General features: G+C 39.6%; 1 long non-coding RNA gene across 2 annotated transcripts in view; it reads right to left on the bottom strand.

Moving 5' to 3' along the window:
- LOC147873202 (uncharacterized) overlaps positions 1–20,882 on the bottom strand; it is a 274,215-nt gene that overhangs the window by 151,182 nt on the left and 102,151 nt on the right. For both annotated transcript variants that reach the window (XR_015536128.1, XR_015536127.1), the window contains exon 2: positions 5,168–5,209. This is a non-coding gene — a long non-coding RNA (uncharacterized LOC147873202). The remainder of the gene's footprint in view (positions 1–5,167; positions 5,210–20,882) is intronic.

The raw sequence follows: 20,882 nt of genomic DNA, 5'->3' as shown, positions 1-20,882 counted from the left end.
CAACGACCCCCGGGTTGCGATCCATACCACGATTTGTGTCTCATAGGAGCAAAGGGATCGCTGCTGCGAGACTCAGGCATGTGTTATGGTCATGAATCTGTCATCACGCGCTTCCGTCCGTCATCTGCTTCGGATTACCTCAACTCTGCTCTTCATCTGTCAACCAACCATCTACACGTTCCCACTCAGGAAATGTGTGAAGACTGGGCAGTATGGCTTCGGGGATTGACGAGGTTGCGACGTTTGAGGTAACTTTAGGTATTTACATTGAACGCTTCGGATTTCATGCAATAAGATTTGAATATGCAGAGTAAAACAGGGTGACAGTGTGTTAGTATCTCAAACATGTTTTCTATATGATCAAGAACTGAAGCTGACACCATGGCACTGTAACGAAAGTGATCGTACTGAGACACTGTGCTGGCTGCTTCTCCCGGCGCTCTATTGTCTTCAGGGCTGACAAACTCGGTAATAACATCACCCACTATCTACAGCGTTCAGACTAGAAGTCTTTATTTTCGACACAAATCGTCACTTCAGTGTTTCCATGTTTCATCAGGCTTCGCAGTACTGGATACGTGACCAATCGACATATACAAGTTGAAGATCGGATAGTTACAAGGGAGTCAGTACCTAGTCAAAAATCGATAAACGATAGATTTATACTTTAAAAAATGAAAGTAGCATTATTTTCAAAGCAGTAGCACTTTGACAGAGCAATGGATTAAAATAACACCGTTAATGCAATGCAATAATAAACCAGGTTTATCCGTTTATGAATTGATAATATATTTTGAGTTGGGTGTGTTTGTTACATTTTGACAAAATTTGGTCCGGTGGTAAAATCATATACTTAAGTGGAAGAATAAATAATTACCCATTGTTAATAGGCCGCATCGTTTGACAAAATATCAACATTATAACTTCTGAGTATTAAACTGGCCACTGAACTAATACACTCTCTGGGTAGATGTTAATACCGCTAACAAAAAACGTGTTCAGGCACTGAAACTGCCTTTCCATTATGCGTTCAGTTTATTCACTTCCTGCAAAAACACGCAGAAATCAAATCAAATGTCAGAATCTTTACGGCCAGTTTTATTCCCATTTGATTTGGAGTTTACGTCAAACCATAAAATCCAACAACTCGTGAATGTGGCAACTTTATCGTACTTTTCGGGGTAGAACTCTTTCGTTAACATGGGCTTTAAGTTTCTCTGACTTGGGACACCAAAGAGCCAAACCTTCTTTTCTGTCCAATATCTCCCCAGTTTGCTAGGAACTGCTATCATTTTCTCCGTCTCCAGTATATAGCAAGAGCGAAGCAGGGGTTGCCGGTCCGTGCGTTGACTTGCTGGCTAGAGAAATGGAACGCTTTAGCTATAAATTAGAAGAAATGAGAGACAAATCGCGTTCGGTGCGTCTGGAACTGTGATTGGTGCCTCCCATCAGGCGCCAGACACGTGATGAACTGCCTCAACTCAAACCTCACTCCCGCATCTGCAGCCAACAATTTCTTTTTATATATTTAAAAATATATGTTCACTTCGATGCAAGTTGCGGGATATCCAGACATCAGCCGAGAGATATTCATGTTCTGAAGGCAAACAGACTTGTAGTAACGTCTCGTTTTAAGAAAGGGAAACAGTTTATCAAGTAAAAAAATCATTACACGAAAATTAATTTCCCATTAGTTTAAAACAATAATTAGATATACTCTGACCTGAGATAATAGGCCTACATATCAAGGGCGTGATGTCAGAAGGTCGTACCGGCAAAATTATTTAAGCCTAGTGCTCATACTCCCAAATATAACTCTCTGTATCTCTGTGAGGAGAAACATTAAGCATTACGTACGTCCCAATACTTTATGTTGTTAGATCAAAAATCTACGATTATGTAAATATGTTAATAAGCCTTTCTGGCATGATTATCTCAACACATAATAGATTATTCAGAACTAAGAACAAAGTAAGAAATAGGTAATTATAAATGTTGTAAAATATTATTACAGTTGTTGAATCAACATGAATAAGATGGATGGAACATGCAGTACCCATTTGGAAGTGAACAATTCACACACACAACAACAAGTAAATCAGGTATCTAGGAACTTATTGATATTCGGCCGGTTAACAAATTCATTACTATTATAAAACACCAACTTTTTTTTTACCATTTTCACAAAAAGCTTGTCACTGTACTGTATGCTGGTAATATCTTTTAAATCACAAATAGGAATAAAAACATAACGTTTCAAAATCTGGGTCAGTTCAATGAATATTATCATAATCTATTTCTCCGAGAAAATGCATAATTTATTTAAGCAAAATGAATAAGGACCACTTTCAGTTTAACTACACTGCCTGAAGCTAAGTGAGTATCTTGGAACACGTGTTCTGTTATGTGTGCTTAATTATGGCGTGTCTGGAGGCCCAGAACAAGAAAATAACCATAAAAAGGAGAAAAATAAATAAATAAATAGAAGGACTGTACATTAAGTCACGGTAAGGGGGCAGGGTGTGTGCTGGAGGGGCGAGAAGTGTTCAGTTAGTGCACGACTCTGTGTCTTTCCTATAGATAAGCAGTTTAATTAAAGCCCTGTCTCTTTCAGGATTGATGGGAGAAGTGCAGAAAGCGACCGGCGACCGCTTTGGCTCATGTTCACTGGTTTCTAAGAAGAAATGGAAGAGGTCTCTCGATGCATCAGTGGTCGTCCTTCTTCCTTCACACGCAAATCTCTGTGTTACCCTACAAGCGCCATAAATTCTCCTCCGTGATAGTGGAGTGACTGGTCGCTGCTTTATAGACAGACTCGGTTCTTCAACGCTTCTTTGAGATCGTCCCGCAGGATGACGTGACCATTAGCTCCCTTGGTGTGACCAGAAGTCTTGATGAGAGAGAAGGAGACGACAACAGAATGACATACAAAGGGAAAAAACTGGTTGCTTTGAAATATCACCTGTGATTTAGAGCAACATATCCTTTTGCAGGACAAGGGACAAGTTAAACATGGGACTGAGGTCTGACCAAAAATGCTTAGGATCCTGAAGTTTGAAAAGATACATCGTTACATTTCAGCAGAATATTTTGTTCCAAGGTAGAACGACGTGGAGAAAATTACACTAATGGAAAACTCCGTGATTTGTATTCTTCACCTAACACTGTCACACTGATCAAATAAAATAAAATTAGAAGGGAAACACAAGCAACAAACATAGCACAATTATGAATGTAAACAAAATTTTTGGACACCTCTGCTTCGTCAGATCAGACCACCAAGGAAATGTTAACATCGTAGGACGAGTAACATACGCCATTTAAGTTGGAGAAATCATTTGGAAATAATGGAAAGCGACTCTCGTCCCCAGCTAGCTTTTCGTTACCTACCGAACGGAGGACGAAACTTATGGAGACCAAAAAGACAATGGAAACAGAACAACTTTCGGATTCTAAAGAACAGTGCTCAATGCTTAATTTTTTATCTTCAGCAACTCACTGTGCAAAATTCTCATTTACTGAAGACATAAATACAGTATGATACAAAATTAATCATACTACAGTAGACGTTAATGCAGAGAAATCAGAAATCGTCCTTATTTGCATTTAGTTAGATATATACATACAAATATTTAAATATAAATTCTACGCCTAAACAAAAACTCCACGCGTCATAAATCTCGATGCTGGATGGAAGCGAGTGGTTCTGTACACATGACCGGATTCAGAACCGATAGGTCATGGACGTGACGCCAAAGAACGGGCGTAAGAGTGCGCTTTGCCGCCAAAAGTCGCATTTCAGAAAGAAGTCAGCGCAGTACAATTCAAGCGTCCGCTCGGTTTTGCAAAAAGATTGCGACACAGTAATTTCAGAAACTTAGAGCTTCTCACAGCGGTGTAAATATTGATTACAGTCTTCTGGGTGGTTTTCTAGCAATACTGAGAAGAAACCCACTGCCTCGATATTCAGACAACAGATCACTACTGACACCTTTAAAAACGATTTGCTCCAGAATTAACCTTTCCGCCAAAGTACACCCAGCTTCTAAATATGTGTAATCGTAGCTCCAATGTAAAATTTTTAAGTCTTAGATTTATAGCCGAGTTTACATTGAGAATTCACACATTTCACAGTTATAAAATAAATAAATCTGTATCTTTAACCGACAGTTAAATTTAGACATAAATAGACCGAAACCATTTGCGTTTCTCAGACCGAAAATTTATCGAACTGTAAATAACTTATCTTAAATTTTAAATAATCTTACTTGGAATGACCAGCTACTCTGTCGTATCCCCAACTTTTAATCGGCGTCATGTTTTGATCAATCACGACCATCAAAGTTTAGCTGGCACTAGTCACAGATCTATTTCAGGTGCACACGTCTGTAACTAACATTAAATTAAACACACACACAGACACACACACACACACACACACACACACACACACACACACTTCACTCAAGCTTCATGTGTTCCTGCCAAGAATGTGGCAGAATTAAAGGAATACACTCCTCTGCCCACACTCCAAACCACAGACTGTTCTGTGACTTGTTACGCGCTCATGGCATCAAGCAGTCGCTCGCGACGGAGGTTGTGAGTGTCTCCCTATCCGTATGTATGCATGTTTCATCTCCGAAAACCTGAAATGATTTTGTTTAAATTTTGCAATGTGAAGTCTAGAACACGCAGGTTTTGTATATTTTATCGACACTTATATAGCACAAATGTAACTTCATAATTTAAGTTGCACATGACGTAAAATGTATACCGGTATAAAATCACGATTTGAAATGTAAATTTTTAAACATTTTTTCTCAATAAGTAACAAACTAACTCAATGAAATACAGTCCTTCTTAAGAAGTCAATAAAAAGCTTAGTCTAAAATGATCCGCTTTTTACCGTATTCAAAGTCAACCACCTGTCCCTGTCTTCAGCCAGATAAATCAAAATATTCTCTGGAAAACAGCGTGCCAGTTCTGGACAAAAGTCCAACGTTTCGGAGGTCATATCCGCCTCCACAATCAGGGTATTATTTTTAGGAATTCAGTCGCTTTTCTCATTCTTGTCAAGACTTCACTATTTTCAGTTGTAATCTTCCTTCATAAAATTTCGAGCACAACGCTCACATTTTCCTAATTGAACTAAAGGACGCTCACTTACCGTGGCGCTGGCTTCGTATTGCAGCACGCTGATGGCTCCAGCCTGAAAAAAATGAGAAACTCAAAGTCAGCATTTCATTTTAGATCAGTTTTTGAAGAGGTAGGCTGGACCAAAGAACAGGATGAAGGTTACATGAAAAGGACCTTCGTATCTGTAATCTTCAACTAACAATATTAAAAACAAAGTAAAGTTTGTCCCACTATACGCCATGTAGGCGTTTGGGGTGAGTGGAGGTGTAGCTCCTCTCTTCCTTGACCTCGGCACTAGATGGGGGTGAGTGGTCAGCATCACGCCCCAGCCGGCTTTACCCCCGGGAAAGGACCCCGGTACCCATTGTAGAGGAGGCTGGGTGGGCCCGAGAGCCGGTCTGGACGCAGAGGTTACAGGAAAAATCCTCTGCCCCCATCGGGGATCGAACCCCGGTCGTCCAGCCCGTAGCTAGTCACTATACTGACTGAGCTATCCCGGCTCATACCTAACAATATTAAGACTACTAAATCCAGTAAGTTGAGGACAACACAACACTGTTACCAGAGAAACCTCAGTTACAGAGCACTTAGTAGCCCTACACGTAAGTGTGAGGATAACATTTATAACACTTACATTCTAAATGTTATTAAGTCTCAGAGTAACAAAATATAAAGGTGCGAACTTGATTGAGCTAGGCCAGGGTAGAATTCGCTTATTTTCTTTGAAAACAAGTCTTCTTTTTAAACAATCAGTAAGGGTAAAGTTACTCTGTGTCCGAATACCGCTCAATTAGTTTGTCTACCTGTAGTCCTAAACTTTAGCTATATCAAAAGAAGTGGTATACTTGAAAACAATTAATTACACCTTAGGAAAGTTCTCTCGTTAAATAATTGTCCGCGGAAGTAAACAGGATAATTTCTGTCGTTAAACGAGAATTTAAACCAGGACTTCCATCCGTTTTTACCGTTGATGAAGAGGCAGTCACTGTTCACAGTGGCGAAGAAACCAAATACTGGTTACCATCTTTCGAAAATAATTCGTAGGTGCCCAAAACAAATCAATCAAACGCACATTCACGGAACTCCCGCCTGGAGCGCTGCTGCCGCCTCCAGGCAGTGTCATTATTAAGGTCAGCCATCATATTCCCTCAAGATGAGAATGGATCTCATTAAGAAGATGACAGATGAAGATCAAGACCTGCAGAAGATGAACGATTTCTCGATCCCACCCCCGTGAATTATAAAACTGTCGACCAGGACTGACGAACTCATTTTTGGTGAAGGAAAAAGAAAAGCGAAATGACGAAGGTGGAGGGAGGGAAAGCAGAAATGAAAATCTCAAACTTCTGATATAAAAGCAGCAGTGTCAGGTTCTGCCTGTAGCATATATTGATTAAACCCACTGATTATTCTGAATAACAGAGGACCAACCTAACTCATTCAGTAAAGTCAGTGGCTGTAAACTTAAGTATCAGTGTCCGCTTCCAAGAGCAGAAGAAGATGTTTCTCTTTGCCACCTCTGTTTCCAGATCACCTGTGACTGACTCACTTTCCAACCCAATGGACAGCTGAGGTTCTTTTTGACGATGCAAAGTAATAAAAATGTGACTCAACATGTTGCCTTATACCTCCTAAGGCAGAATACAAAACGACCTAGGTTTGACTGAATAATTAATCCATTAATTGCAAGAAAATAGTTTACCTTGTTTATTAGTGCAATCTATCTCGTCGCAATTAAATCTACGAGTATATAGTCCATTTTTGTACGACTACCGTTTAGTAGATAACAAATAGGATTTTAGCTTCCTGTGGGAAAGAATGTATTACGATGGATAAGACACGCCTTTCACATTTTGCGTTCATTTATGTCCTTTGTGCAAATAAAACGCGCAATAAAACAATGAAACTTTGAAGAGGCGCGTAAACTCACATCCTCTGACGGAACCCGTCCCGCTCCTTAGACGACAGACACAGAAGCTGCAGCCGACAGCTTTCTGGCAGATTGTTTGCTTTACGATATTTACCTCCTCACGTCTATCGCCTGAAAAAGACACGATAATTTACTGAGCGCAGACTGGCTATGAATAGTGATTACACCTCAAGAGATGCAGATGTTACTTTCTGCCAGCCGACCACTGCTGCCACCTGCCTATCGTCCCTGACACTCCAGGGTTGTCCTGTCTCACCGAGGTGACTCAGTCTCCCCTTTTGTGAATTAGACTCCAGACCTCAATGTCTATTCAATATTTATCCAATTTGGAATTTCAGATAGACTGCGATCGGTATAAGAACACATTGGGTTTACGAGGTCCTAGAATGTCTCTAACGGTGGATTTAAAATTGAACACCAACCTTAAAACGGTAATTTTTTTCTTTTCCTGTCTTCATGGATTAGGCACTATAGTAGCCGTCATCAAATTGCATGCTCCAAGACCATGCTCGGACGTTAACCTGACCCCATTTCTGCACGGCTCTAAACCAACAGTACATTGATGTTAGTTTTACTACGTTGCGAGTTCGGAGCTGTCTTCACTCGCCTGATCCCGCTGCTCGTGTTGTAACATTGCATGATTTTTCTGTGACCTTGAAACATGGAATTTCGTTTCGGCTCCTTTTATGCCTTTACTAACCTCAAGATCGTCCTCCCTACACCCCTTCCTTCTTCCTCTTACCCCTATGGTCCGTGGACCTACGTTTTGTAACTGAAAGTTATCTTGCACCGATCACGTTGAACCGTTCTACTGAACATGGTCCTTACGTCTTCCAGGGTCGGAGCGTTCACGTTAACGGTGTCAGCCAAGTTAACACCTCGAAAGACGAAAAACAGAAAGGCGTTTTGTCTTACTTTCTTGGTTCAGTGGTACCCCATACACGAGAACACGAGTAAGATATATGAGTAGGTATATTCAATATCAACGACTCTGGTCTGAAATATTTTCTATCTGGCAAAACATTTCCTGTAATGTGACGTCTGTAGTACGATAAGTTTACAATAATATCTTAAATTATTTAACATCAAGACCAATCAGGTACGAAGAGTAGCCACATTTTGTATTAAAAGTTTGCGGACGACAGAGTTGGGTAAAGCAAAGTGTGGAGACTGCAATGCTTCTCACGCTAAACCAGTTTGGCTTCACATCAGGCAGAAGATTACAGTTTCATCCGTGGTTCTCATTTCGGTTCGAAACTCCCTTACACAGGAATGCTGAATATTTCAAATGTCTCCTCCTGATGCTACCGTCTATCTATTGGTTGCCAAAACTTAACTCCTACAGCCCGCAGGCCTCATGAGATTAAAGGCGCTCCTTTAGTCCTTACTGAATTAAACATCACTCCTACACTCAAGAACTCACAGCATGAGGGACTGCTTCGGTCCACAGAATAAATGAAAAAGTCGAAATGCTGGTACCTAAAGCGTCGCAACATTCTTTCGAAATACAAATCTCTGCAATACTGACTTTTAAAAAAAAAGTAAACTAACTCCATGGAACAGAATCCGTCTTGAAAATCTAATAATCACTCAACCAGTCGAAAAATGCCCTGCCTTTTAAGGGAAATTTCATTACCGTGTCCATAACATAAAACACCTACAACTTTAAAACCAAAAGTAAGCTGTACAGTTGGTGTTAATTGTGTAGACCACGAACTGAACTAGAGATCAAATTCTCATGAGTATGTTTCCAATCAACAAATCATTACATTATCACAAGAGTTAAATACAATTATCAAAGTATTTTCATTAATATAAGCATTACCCAGGTAAGCAAAATTAAAAGCCATGCATCCATACAGCAATAATTATCTTACTTACACTGTAACGTACAATTATACGTTTTGGCATGTGCAAGCCTGTAGAACATGGTCTGTACAAATTGATATCTATTTAAGTGTCTGAGATGCATACTGCCTACAGCATTATGGGAACGGAAGAATAAGAATGCAGCAAGCACCACTTAAACGTCGTTAAACGTCTATCAGACTACACGTTGCAGCATCCCAGAAGACATCCATCTTCATACTCGCAACCGTGAGAACCTGAAATCTTATCGCATTAAGAACAAATGGAATTGTCTTCACGCATTCATGGCGTGGTGATTTGGCACGGGGAGAACTTTCAGCAGTAACTTGAAAATTTTATGTATGATTTGAGGTTTTCACAGCGGTGAGTATGAAGATTTCTGTCTTCTGGTAGATGTTTACAAACGTTTCAGAGGTAATACTGCCTCCGTCATCAGGGCGATGAATCTACCAGACTACACAGCGCAACAACCCAGAAGACAGAAATCTTCACTTGAAAATTTTTAGTTTCAAACTAATATGTTGAGAATATTTTCTCCTGAATCAACTTTTTGAGACTCAAGATGAATGTGAGCAATGAATGAGATGCCATCTCAGAACATACATGGCATGTTCCATTCCTGCCTGACAATATTTTACTACTACAAAACGCCCAGCGCATTTCGTATATAAGGCCCTCAAAGGAGGAGGATGAGGATAAGACGAGTTCCGTCTCGCAAGTCTTTTCTTCTTGCTAACGCCATCCGTAACGCCCTAGCCGTAATTTTTGTGGGGCCGACAAGTAAAGGGTAGGAGGGGGGACAAAAGACAACTCTCTAATCAAGGCAGATGGTTCTTCCCCCTCCCCCACTCCCAGCCCTCCATCCAAGGAGTGACGCCGTGCTGTGATTAGTTTTAAAAAAATCCTGATTTATTTGAGCCCTGTCTATTCTGCTATTCTCTTTACACACAAACACTACGTCACATCACTGTACTTTACACCCACTTTCCTCATTTCTTTGTGTGTCTTCTCTGTTACTCGTTTTTCTTATTTAAAAAAATCTTTTCCTTTCCTTGGCTTAAATAACAAAAACCCTTCACTCTTTCTGCTCGGTCTCCATAATATTTCAACTCCCTCGATGAGTTACAATTTTGTTCTAGAGAAGGAACGTTAAAAACATATTAGATTTAAAAATCCCTAAGAAACTCTCGTTCTTTCAGACAGATGCCTTATTTGCAAATCCAATTTTTCTGCACCGAAAATTTGATAGTTAAACACGCATAACACCCAATTCTTCATGTTTTCAATCAGTTGTTATGATTTACATCTGGTTCAAACAAAGAAATTGTGACACGAAAATATATGTACTTTTACACAAAACTGTTCAAGGAAGCGAATTTCGTTCGGGGAAATCAAAACGATTTTACTGATTTAATTTAAAATGTAGATTTGCTTGTCTTTTGCAAAGAAATATTTTTTGTGCGCGCCCGATTTCTTTTACTCCTTCAAGATGTCGGAGCGAGGGAGATTACACCCCCCTCCTCCGACCCTGACTTATTAGCACTTCATCTCGCGAGTGAAATTGTCTGACTGATGTCTGCACGTGTTTTGTCTGCTTTAGTATCGCTTTGATCTTTTTCCTCCTGCTACGTTCCAACCATTTCACAAAATTGAGTTTTGGTCTCTTCTTTCCCTCTCTTTTCAGCTTTTCATCTCATCTTCTTCTCTGCTGTTACGTTGTCTCACTCTCTTCGCTGTTGCTGTTCTTTTACACTGTCTAATCCTGCATTACGCAAACAAGTTTCTTACACTTATGCTAAAATATCAGATAAAAACCATTTTGTCCACACAAAGTAATTATGAAACCGTGCACTTATATAGACTACTTTGCGAATAAAGTCGAAATAAAGTTAAGAGAATTCATTTGAAATTGAAATACGGGCATAGAATAGACCAAGTCGCAAATGGCATCCGGGCATTAACCCAGAAACTCCAGCTTGGCACTAATACTAAAATCATTTACAGTGTCCCGGGTAACTACTAGAAATTTCGTGTAGCAAAGAAGTTACCTTGAGGTGGCTGTCCTCTGGGTTGTAACGTCGTGTATTCCGTTAAAATATGAGTCCCATCGCCCTGATGATGGAGTCAGCAAGGACTTCTGAAAAGCTAATAAACTTCTACCAGACTACAGGACTTTACAACCCAAAAGACAGCCATCTTCGGACTCACCACCGTGAAAACCTCAAATCTTATTAGGTTACCTTGAGTTTACACGAGAATAGTGTGACGAGGCAGTGTGACACGTCCCCTACCCTATCCCCACCCCATCCACTCCCCCTTGAGCACCAGCCACCCTTAGCAGTAGGGTTATTCAAACGATGCGCTCACCGAATAAAGAAGAGAGAGAAGAAAACAGCTTGAACAAACGAAAGAAGCGTGGTCTCACGCAGAATACACATGGCACCCTGCGCAATGAAACGAAATTTAAACCGGCTCCTAAATATCAAAACAGGAGTCTTGCGCAAATTGCCACGAAGGATATGTCTTATCCCCAAATCACAAGGCTGCAACTAAGATGTTTGCAGAGAGATAGATACGGCAATAACACATTACAGAATAATTTGAGTTTCGAAATAGTAAACATTAGTTACATTTCGAAGGAACATACTGCTTTTGTATGCAGTGTTAAGAAGCAGCCTATGTCTAAGATAAATTTTCGGGTTTTGTAACATGAAGATTATTGACCAGTTGAATCGGTATCATCTGCTCAAGGATGGACAATTACCAAGCGAAGATACAAGAAACAGACAGGCAGAAACTGTTATCACTTTAGGTTACTGTAACCAATTACCTTACTGACTTCGTGAGGCAGGATCTTTATTGAGAAGCTGATAATAACAATGCAACTTGTCAAGAAATCTCATGATGATTCAGTAGATCACCGTGTTCACGAGATCCAACTGGGCCGTATCTTGATTTTTTAAGTCCGTCCACACCTCACATCCCTTTTCCAAAGATCATTTTCATCTCATGTCTCTCAACTTTTCGGGTCTCTCGATACAAAATACTACATTAAGTTCTTGTGACCCCCATGCATTTACATATCCGGTCAATCGTATCTCCCTTGATCTAATAAGCCTATAAGAGATGTCTGCATAATTTATAGATTATGTAATATTGTCCGATTATTCTATTATTCCATCTTTCTTATGTCCACAACTGTAATTTTCCTCAAAAAATTAGTTCTCAAACTAGTTTACTTCCTTACGGCCTAACACCAATATTTACAACCGTGTAAAACAACAGGTAAAATCCATTTTTTTGTAGATAATTTTACTTAGACCTGTATTTCTTTTATTTCACGGTAGCATCGTGTTAAAACCGATTCGGAATCGGTACTTCGCCTCTTGCACAGATCGTCCAGGGATACAGCAGCTAGCTGCCTCCCATCTGTCTCTGCCTGAACCCATCTCCCACCCCGAACCCTTTTCTTTTAACTTCCACTCTCGTCTCATCGTTTCCTTGTTCGGTCGGTCACTTTGCTCCCGCGACACGTTTATTGTCGCTTTGTGCCCGCCAGCTCCTGTCAGCTACACCGTCAACACACTTGGTCACTCAGGGTATTGTCAGTTGAGTTAGAGGATTAGTCAGGATCGACCAGATTAACAACTCTGTAATTCGAACTTATAATTTGTAACGAACTGAACACCTAAGCGGTCGACCAACATGCCAAGTACCCATTTACATAAGAATAACTCGCTACGTTTCTATACCACACATCAAAAAACAAGGCCGAACAATGAGAGCAGCGCCATATCAACGAATGTCACGCGGCGAGAACTCGTTATCAAAACAAATGCTGGACTGGGCAGAGACCAAACCAACTATTCTGTGCTTCTCACACAGTCTGGCGCAGAAATATTAATTAAACGAAGACTAACTAACTAACTACAAATTTAAAGTCACTTACTGACACAGAAAAAAGTGTCTGGACCAATTACGTAACCGTATATAACTAACCTTTTACCGTGTCCTCTGAAAATAACATAAGGAAAAGAGGAATAAAGAATGACAGAGGAAGATACGAAGGTAAGAGCGTAAGAGAAAGAAGGAAAAGGGGTAACACAGAAGTAGAGAAAATGACAAACAATGAGAGAAGTAGACAGAAAGAAAGAAAAAGTTGATACTATTAAAATGGGTGTTTTGTGAGACGGCCTCCAGGCATGGTGGGTAGCTGCGAATATATCGAATAAGTAGTCACGGTCAATCTAAAAGGGGCGGTGTTATGAATTCTTAGGAATACACACCGTTTCAGTCGGAAAGCCTGACGAGAAGAGACCAATGCGAACACCCAGACCACATAGGCGTATAATACTATAATTGGCCTTTCCACAAACAGGCTGGATTCATTTGGCTAGGTTTATGGACCAGAACATTAGTATTCCATAAAAGGCAGGAAATATCTTGAGTAGCTGAGCTACTATCAGCTTCTTACGGACTCTCCTCCAAGGAGTTAGCTGAATGGCTGTTCATTTCCTTAAATCCCGCTCTGAAACGACAGTGTAGAGCCGCTGGCAGCCACACGCGTTCAATGATTCCTTTAACTTGGACCAATGCACGACGTGGAATTGGGGAGTTATAGACGACGAGATCACATCAACAACAATCTCCTTCTCTGTGGTGGCACGAGGGTGGGGTTTCCGGGGTCACCTTAATTTTCCGAGAGTCTAGTAATTAAACAGCACAAGAGCTGGTCCGTCCTGCGGCAGCAGGAAGGAAGGCCAAATTGAATCAGCGCGAACTGACTCGGCCACGCTGGTCAGGTCGCCAAAAACACAGGCGCGGTCTTTCAGGGGTGATGCACACCGCCCCTCGTATTAAAGGGCTTTTAAAGGCAGTAAGAAAGTTACGGTACTTCCTTTATTTTGGACTTTGTATATCGTCTGTTTTTTAAAAGTCTTAAAAATATTTAAACCTTAAAAGCCACTAGTTTCGAAGAACAGACCTTCATTCGTCTTTAGATAAAAAGTTGGAGACGTCTGTATTTTTTTTTATTTTTTTATAATCTGGTAGACCGAACTATTCCTGATTCATGTACACTGTATTTCATCATCTTAACGACATTCCGTGAACAGCACATAACACGAAGCTCCTCATTATGTAATTTTCTCCACACTTTGTTTCCTGTCCCTTGTGTGTAGACGATTCTCTCATCACTGTCCATAAAATTCATCAACTTATGTTCATCACTCAAAGACAGACATCACGTTCGCATCCATACAATAATAAATAACATTATAAAACTGCGTACTTAAATAATTAGAATTTTAATACTACGTACGAGACAGGAAGACAAAAGATTGTAAACTGAATAGTAGCAAAATGTTCTTAATTTAATCCACTCTTAACTTCTTCTTAAATATCTTAATTTGTTGCTATCGTTCGCAAATATTTTAAGCTCTGCCACACTTTTGGAAGATTTGAGAGCCTTGTTTATGTCATACATAATTTTGCCCTCCATTCTGATGACGGGAAATTAACATATACCCAGAATCTTCAGCGAAATCGCTTTATTACCTTTTAACAGAATTTTCTGTTTCCACTTATAATATTCAAGTTTTCGGTCAGTAATATAATTTCACCAGCAATTAACAAAAGATTGTGTGTTTCATTAAATTTCATTTTCTCCTGATTTCTTGGATTTTCGTGATGTTATTTGCCAGTTAAAAATAAAGGAGAATTGAAGCCATTATTCCACAAAGTATTCACTGATAATTATTACGACTTGTGTTATAAACATAATTTTAAATAACATTTTTAGCTTAGTGCAGCAGACAGTTATGAGAAAATGAGAGACGTCTCGTTCCGAATGACAGGGCACGAACCATGATGAACAACTAATTAAAGATTTCGTTGCGACTTTGTAGTATCAATCTTCATCTATTATTCACGCTTTATCACCTCATTGGGCACTTTTAATTGCTAATTATCTTTCCAATTATAAAACCATATCAGAAGGATGAATTCAAGTAGCAGCTGAATTTAACTTGATATAAGTACAAACGAGAAATGTGATTGAATTAATGAGAGATTCATCTCAGTGATCAGACAAATAATAATTGGCTTTATATAACCATTAATTAGGGACCAACTGCGATGTCTTGGAACAGAAATTTATCAAATTAACTAAGATCTTATAATTTCTCATACTGTGTCGTTACTATTCGCAGACACGAGTTTAACCAACTAGCTTTCACGTTGTCAGAACAAGGAAGACGAAGGCAGAATGTTCCTCAAAAACGTTGGTGTTCACCTCACAGTTGACACGGTGTTACAACCCACAAGACCACCATCGATTTATTTTTGCGTGTTTGTTTTACTGGCTACTCGTTTCTTTTTCACCAGTCTCTTTCTGTATGGGACATTTCCTTGGATATTACCGCAGATAGATTTTCATGCAGAGAGAATTTGGCGTGACATAAACTTTGTTCGGAAGTAATTTCCAGTGTGTAGCGAGTGTTTCCGAAATGAAGATGTGAACTTGAGCGAAGGCCAAATTATGTTTTAGATTATTGCTGCTGTACATCTTTGTCAACCGCTGTTCTGCAACACAGAGTTCCCTTGCAATAAAACTTTATGAATTGCCCGGCGTTACATTTTCACTCTTCTCTGGGCCAGCAATGACAGCCCGTTTGTCTGTTGACCTCCAGCTCCCCCCCCCCCCCCAAACCTCCCCGAATTTCTGTACAGACGAGAGAACAAGTCTTGAGAAAAACTCTGTTCGGTAGAATCTAAAGCTTCTATAAATAGAAAATATACTGCGCTGATAATAAAAATAAAAATATATTTGATTTAGAAGTAAACGCAGAGGAAACTACGCAGGATATATGTTTATGTATCGTCACCAGACTGCAGAGCAGAGTCGTAATAAAATGATAGCTAATAAAAACTTTCAATGTACCAAAGTTCGAATGACAACAAGAAATTAAATTTATCTATGTGCCGAGTTCTTAACGTAATTTCAAAGCGCCGAAATCATTATCTGAAGATTAAATACATCTTTTAGTTTGTATTCTAGTCGCCTATTCAAAAACGTAAAGTTAAGACAAAACACCCGATTTAACTTGTTCTTTTGTATAGATTTGAAGCTTTATCCACTCCCTTAGGTAAGAATGTACATTAAGGGCATCTACGAGCTCATACTAAGGAATACACTGTCGAGGATTTTGTTTGGACAGACCAAGGACAAAACAACGAGACATTGGCGAACAACGAGGAACTACGGACTCTGTACTCATCACTACTACTCATCACGTAACATCAATGAGGATTGCATGGATGTGAGAGAGAGTTTAGAAATTAATAAAATAAATCGTAGTTTTAATACTTGAGAGACCTCGACGTACATGAAAAGATAATACTAAAGTGGCTCATGACAGGCTCCAATAGTAGGATCTTGCAAACACAATAATGAAGTTTCACATTCCACACAATGCGAAGACAGAAATCTTCATGTATTTATTATCCTACTCTACGCCTTTGCTGTTTGGTCCCTTCTCCCGTTCTTTCGTACTCCCTTCTGTCATCCTGCCTTTCCTCTTTATCAGTCATTTAGTGTCCAGCGTCTTGGTAGAGCCTGTACTCTAGTGGATACATCCTAGTACACAAATCGTCACGGAACAGACTTCCTGTAGCTCAGAATGAAGCCGGGAAGGAAGAGTAAGAAACTGCAAAACAATACGACACATTAAACATAGGACACACATTAAACACGAGAATGGGCTCCAAAGCCAGCCAACACGAACGAAAACAAATGAATCAAAGAGAAATCATAAATTTCCCAAATTTCTTTCATTCTGACAAAGCAAGCAGCAGCTTCGTATTTTTCTCATTGTTTCTGAACATGGTGGCGTTTTCTTTGTTGTCGCCATGCGACATTGTTACCTCAACTGACAAGTAGTTCAATTCATTGATCTCTCCCCTCTCCCCATTTTCATAACAGGTGGACAAAAAACAAGAGCAAGGATCTAGAGGTGAGGTCCATCTCAGCGCCTGTGCCGTTTTTAGCTCCGTCGCGAGTTCGTATCTCCTTGGATGCTGTGTTCTGTGCTTCCATCATCGCTTAGTGTGGTCAAACTACGTACTAGCTTAGGTCTTTAGCAAAAGAGGTCGAGATTGTAATATCAAGAAACGGCTGTAATAGGACTCATTGAATTCTTTATTTAGAGGGGGGGGGGGGGGCTGGAATTAGCAGTCGTAGCAAATTCTAGTAACTTGCCAGAATGAACTGGGAAAAACAACGAAAATCTGAGGTTAGACTTTTATGGGCCGACATTCGAACACAGGGACTCCCCATACAAGAATTATTGCCAACCACATGCTTCAGTATGGTGCTCGTATGAATTAATAAGTATGTGCAAAACCAAATATTAAATTTGTATTTTAATCATGGTATTAGCAATTGTTTTCAGGGTACTACAAAATATATATTGCTAATGCGGTTCAATAGGCCTGCACAATTTATGCATCTGTGCAAATCATGTGAGTATATGTGAATGGGTGTATGTACGTATACACACACATAGCGTTCATCCCTTTCAGACTTGAGCAATCAATTGTTAATAACTTAATTTGTCCATAATGTTTTCGTGAACAGCAAGTCCACATACATACACGTCCACAGACGGATAGTTATGCATCAGGAAATTACAGGCTTGACCGATGCGCGCTTTAACCCATTTGACCCAGATACCCGAGTGCTCAACATGTCATTACGTACCTAGTCTTTAATCTATCTCGTATTCCCGAGCAACGCAAACACATCTGAATTTAAATACACAACATTAAAAAGCATCTCGAATTATAATATTTTCCAAATGTGTCGCACGTATTTTTTATAAAATCTCGTAATGTTCCACAGACCTTAGAGTACAGTTTATCTTAAGTACAATTTTCAAGTCACACACATTCACACACGATATATATCGTGCGTCTATCAAAGCACCAGCACCATTCCTCTGTTTTACTTGTCAATCCGGGTCGGTCCCATCATTGGCACGTCTCTCAATATTACCTTCATTCCATCTAGGGAGAGGGCGCTTGTCGATAAACCATCCTTCAAAGTGGAAGAATAGGAAGAGAAGGGAGAAAGAGTGAGTCGCTAAAATATGAAATCGCATGGGCTATTTTCAAAAGGATCAGAGTAAGATAGGTGAGATGTATGTATACTCCCAAAAGCTTTTATTTCTACTAATAAATCATTATAATATGCAATATAATTTAAGAAGGGGGAGGTTTTGAAATAGGTTCTACGCTCTACCCCTCTTCTATTCCAGCAGATGGTCTTTATTTCATTGGCTGGTTTTATGTAATAAATCTGACACTCTGTATGTACCACCGCCCCCTTTTTGCAATGTCTTTGAATCACAGTGGTAAAAGAGACAGAGTTAACGTGAAGGATAGAGAAAGACGAAGACAGAGAGAGTCAGATCTGTATACAACAGTCGAAAATAAAATAAAAAATAGTATAGGTACCTATACATACTGTGTACCGTCATCATCCATCACAGACTCCCTCTTGCCTGCTGGCTATTGTTCTTCAATGACTGCAGAGCTAGCTGGCACTGTGGCCGAGTGATTTAGTGATTTCTGCAGACCTTCATTCCTAGCCCTATTGTCGTGGCAGTCCAGTCATCCTGCCTCATACATACGCCACTTCCATAAAGCCGTCCGTTTGATTCACACAATATTTTAGAAAATAAGACTGGCCTAAGTGACAACATTGCATTTCTAATCAGTTTTTTTTTTAATTTTGATCGTATTCCAAATATTACAAGTTCAAATCACTGCCCGGAAACCGGGTATTATAAATTATGTTTTTTTATGGTCAGACGTATACCTTGGCATACAGTGCACCGGGCACATGTACCAAGAAAACGTACAACAAAAAAGATAAGTAGGATTTCAGGTTCTCAGTGAGGCGTTTATGAATATGGGTCTTTTGGGTTGCTGTGCCGTGTAGTCTGGTAGACTTTACCGATGTTTCAGAGGTGCTTGTCGCCTCCATCATCAGGTCGATTAGTCACGTTAATGATAGAGGCAGTAAACATCTCTGAAACGTCACACGGCACAACGACCCAGAAGAAATCCATCAACATTTGTGGGACCTAAGCGTTGTTGAAAGTACAAGAGTAACAAATTTTCTCAGAAAAAGTGACTGAAATCAATTCCAGTGACTCAATATTGGGCCAATATTTGACTTCTGTAAACATTCCAATGTACTTTCGTTTTCCGTTAGCCCGCCGCTATTTTCGCTGCTTAGCAACTATCAGCGTTCAACGATCTTTCTAATCGTACAGTCAAATGTGTAAGAACAATATCACCTACTAAAATGTGTAATGTTTGTAACAGTCACCGAAATTTTAAACGATTCAAATAGCAAGAATGTACTATTTTTAGTCACTGGTGGGTCGCGTGTCGATATTCGTACCTGTCAAAAACCTCTTATGAGACAATGTGTTATTATCACGACACTCATCAATTTTGATACCGACACCAGTAGTAATGAATGCGTTCGTGATGGGGATAGCTGTAAACTGGATACAAAATTTTGTTGGTTAAATTGCGGTCTCCTTAAAAAATAAATGAATAGGCTATATTACAAGTCAGGAACTCAGTTCAAATGAATACAGCCAATAGCAGGCTTCAGTCGCCGAATACGCATCAGTAACGTCGTCTCTGACTTAAGTCACTTTATTTCTAAAGTTGGCACACGAAATCCGGTCTCCTCTTGCTGCTTATGCCAGTCTGAAACTACTGCGGAAACCTGAAGCTATAAATTTCTTGTAAATCCGGAATCCATCCCAAATAGAGTTTTAGATGGGAAATAGGATAATTCCGATAGTTGTACTGTGACTTCAGACCATGGGTAAGAACAACAAATGTCTGGACTAGTGTTGCTTTCTGTTAGGTTAAGGTTAATGGGTTTGAAGTAGGTTCAACCGCACTTGCAGCTGTTTCCCTCTGTCAGAAAATTAACCAAATCGACAGAACTGAACTTAAAATTACCTTAATAAAAATTGCTCTAAAATTTTTAACGAATATGTATCTTTAAACTCACGCATAATCTGCAACATTTTACTTCATATATCAGTTATTAAAAATACCATACAGTCTTCAGTTCTCTTTCTTTGCGTTTCTACGTATTTGCTGGCCGACAGCCAGTAACATGGAGAGCAACAAGCGAATAAAAAAGGCAAATGAGTGCGGGCCCATCAACCCAGGGTCACCTCTGTTTATGTTCCTATTACGCAACGGGATTATGTCACCCCGAAAGTTGTACCTTGTAATGAAATTCAGCAGGATAAACTATGCAAGTAGTTCTGTGGTTGCCAGTGGTTACGAAGTTCAGGTCGCGACACAACACTCTCATAATTATTACGTAACTTCGATATCATCACCAATATTGAAAATAAGTCGTGTAGACAAATTAAATTCATTCTACGTTGGTACTGGTGTTTAAGGCCCCGAAGGAACAGAGAGATTTTGAAGTCACTCGCAGCAAAGCAGACATCTTTATAACTATATTAGCATATCAATTTTATAGGTTAAAACTAATGATCCGTTAATTGCCATCATCTCACCAAAATTCTTAGAGAAATTTTCGTGTTGTTTTTTTCCCAAAAGAAAAAAGTACACCAACAAAAACTGTACACTTATCAATCTATAAAGCTTTTAGACCCCAATTTTAATGGTTGTACAGTTGCTCCCGTATCATCGAGGCACACTACGACAACACTGACACAATTCAGTGTGAAACAGAGGTTGTCACGGTACCATGAATCAGGTATATCAAGTCTACAAAGTTACATATTATTACTCCAAGGTTAATTACAGCCAACGGTCTCATTGGCTTGGCTTTGTCTCGTACGATTACATTTTTTTAAAAAAAATTAAGAGTTTAATTTTG

This window comes from Zootermopsis nevadensis, unplaced genomic scaffold (assembly GCF_977971745.1).
Source record: "Zootermopsis nevadensis isolate Lab colony 2312 unplaced genomic scaffold, Znev_1.0 Znev_ptg000021l, whole genome shotgun sequence".
Classification (NCBI taxonomy): domain Eukaryota; kingdom Metazoa; phylum Arthropoda; class Insecta; order Blattodea; family Termopsidae; genus Zootermopsis; species Zootermopsis nevadensis.
Note: the sequence above shows the minus strand (reverse complement) of the source record. Positions and strands in the feature narration are given on the sequence as shown.